Consider the following 2,728-nt stretch of genomic DNA (forward strand, 5'->3'; position numbering starts at 1 on the left):
CTCCCTCCCTCCCTCCAGCTGGCTCTTAGCCAGGCTTCTTTTATTTCCTGCAGTCCTGGTCCCAAAACACAAACATGCATCAGAGCTGGTGAAAGCATATCTGGCAACTCAAGTGCAGGGCTCCCCCTACCCCCACCCTAGCCATGCAGCGGAGTGAAAATCTAGAGGTCAGGAGCTCTGATCCTGACCTCATCCACGTTAAAAGCGGCAAAAGTCCTATCTGCCTTTATATTGTTTGTAAGTCTTAAGTATCTTGTAAAGTTAATGTGTTTCACAAATGGCAGCTATTTCCCTGGTGAGTTAATCTGGAAAGAGAAGTGTCGGCCTGATAACAACTCTCAGGGGACCAGCTACAATTCTGAATAAGTTCCTTCTCATCTCTCAGCCTCAGTTTCTCCATTTGTAAAATGGCAAGCATCAGCACCTACCTGATAAGTTGTCCAAGATAATACTTAATACAATACTTAACACAGGCCTGGCACACAGCAAGTATAGAGATCTGCTTACTATTATCTTAAGAAAAGGCAAATTCTAACACTCATTGCTTTGAGCCTCTAGGTATTTGCCATATGCCTGCATAATGGCAAACAGCTGGTTTGCTTGGAGAAAAAGTCTTTTTCTTACTTGTACCTCTTTGGATCTCAAAATGTTCAATACGTGCCTCTTCCCAGGCCTCTAGCAGGCCAGCTTCTCACAGTGAGCCGAGCTGGGTTTACATCAATACTTAAAACTTTAGTAGTCCACCAGAAAGCCTGCCTAATTTGCTTTCCTCTCCAGGAGATCCAGAGTGCTTCTTTCCCCACACCTGCTTGTCAACACTACCTGCAGGGAAAAACTGGTTGGTAACTATATTCAAGGTTTATGAATTCTAATAGGACAACTCCCCTGAAAGCCCATTCCTACCCCCATTCATGTTTACTGATCACATACCAAGTGTCAACATAACCCCCACCACCATCCCACCATCCAGGCCCTGGGAGGACTGGCTGGCTCCAGAGGCAGATGTGCAATTAGAAAACACCTGGGCCCAAAGGCAGGTGCTAGGAGAGAGCAGAGGCAAAGGGGCTGGGGCACCCCTGTCTTTTGCACTTTGTTAGCAGGTCAGTGGCTGAGCTGCTGAGCCTACATCCTCCCTGACCCCCAACACCAGGCATGGGAGACCTTGGTTCAGTTCTCCCCTCCCCCTTCTCTGGGCCACACCACACCCTCTGCAGGATAAACTTCCTTCCCCTCTGATTGTTCCCGCCCCGGATATCCACAGCAAGGCAAAGGGTCCTTCACTGGGAGATTGAGCAGCAAGTCTGGGTTGGCAGTAATGTAATACAGGGTAAGAACAGCTGCAGACTCCGGTCGTCTCTCAGAAGGCATGGCCCTGGCTTCCTGAGCTGGAGACTGGCTACAGAATCAGAAGGCAGCAGCTAGCAAGAGTCCAGAAGCTCAGCACCCAGTCTCCAAATCACGCCTGGGTCAAATCCCCAATCTGACTCTGAGATGACAGAGAGGCAGCTCACAGCTCCAGCCAACTTTGTTTTTGAGAGGAAGGGGGTGTGGGTGGGGAGAGGGCAGCACCTAAGCGCTGCTCTGTTGGAGGTCCTGAAAGAAACTGAGGCATCAAGACGTTGTCCCTTGTCCAAAGTCACTTTTGTAGTAAGTGGCAGATCCAGGAGTCAAAACTCAGTCTGTCTGCCTTTCAATTGCTGATCAAGATTCCTGGCTACTTCTTCATGGTAAACTTTCTACCAGAGCCAGATGGACTTCCTCCATGCCACTGTGACAATATCACAAGGCAGTGACCTCTCACTCTGGGGAAGGCCTGCCTATTCATTCTCCCCCAGGAGAAGCGGGTGAGTGGCAGGAGCCCAGGGCCTCACTGTTGCTCCCAGCTAGACACAGACTGGACTGCCTTACAAGAACACAAGGACCAGAAACTTGCAGAATATGCTCAGGCCTGTGCTTCTAGATAAAGATACCTGCCTCTGTGGTTTGCATCTTGGGGAACATATTGCAACTTGTTTAAGTGTGCTCAGTATCAGTCCCTTTCTCACAAACGAGTTTTCAAGGGCTGAGACCTCAAAACACTCAGGGTAGGCTTTCAGGCTTCAGTACTCCCTTCTGCAGAGCACTTACTACGACTTGGGGCGGTAAGGGGTGGGGGGTGCTGTTTCAGAAAAAGGAAAACACCTGCGTACAGGGGCACAGATGCCCAAGACCAGGCCCATGAAGCCAGATGTCTTCCCCATCCCACCCGCGGGCACTTTGTCCCAGAGGAGGAGGCGGTGGGAGGGGGTGGCACGGATGCCCTCATCTCTCTGCTATACAATGAGCGTCAGTGACCCGCAGAATTGCCAATTGTTCTGCCCGACCTGCAGGCGGCGGGGGGAGCCGGGTCGCCCTAGGTCAGGGGCATGGGAAAGCCAACTGTGTCCAGGAAGCCCCGGATTGAGTGGAGCCCCAATGTCTCCAGGAAAAAAGAAAAACAGCCCTAGCTAACTGCGGTCACTTCTCACAACTCGCCCGCAAAGGTCCCGGCTCGCGTACTTTTCCTCCAAAGTTTCCTGGCAGCCGCCAGGGCCGCCGCGGGGCAGGAAAGATCAGGAAGCGCAGGGTGCGTCCCAGGAGCCCCTGCGGGGGGGTGGCTGCAGGGGACAGAGGCGGGCGACGATCGGGAGGGTGGCTGGGCGCACTCACCTGGCAGCGGTCGGCGGCGGGCGCGGGCGGCAGGCACTGT

General features: G+C 52.6%; 1 protein-coding gene across 1 annotated transcript in view; it reads right to left on the reverse strand.

The window, feature by feature from the left end:
* Positions 1-2,728, reverse strand: part of Csrp1 (cysteine and glycine rich protein 1) — a 21,342-nt gene extending 18,614 nt beyond the window's left edge. The window contains exon 1 of the mRNA XM_015483822.2: positions 2,689-2,728. The gene's annotated coding sequence lies outside the window, so the exon portion shown is untranslated. The remainder of the gene's footprint in view (positions 1-2,688) is intronic.

Source organism: Marmota marmota, unplaced genomic scaffold (assembly GCF_001458135.2).
Source record: "Marmota marmota marmota unplaced genomic scaffold, marMar, whole genome shotgun sequence".
NCBI classification, from domain to species: Eukaryota; Metazoa; Chordata; class Mammalia; order Rodentia; family Sciuridae; genus Marmota; species Marmota marmota.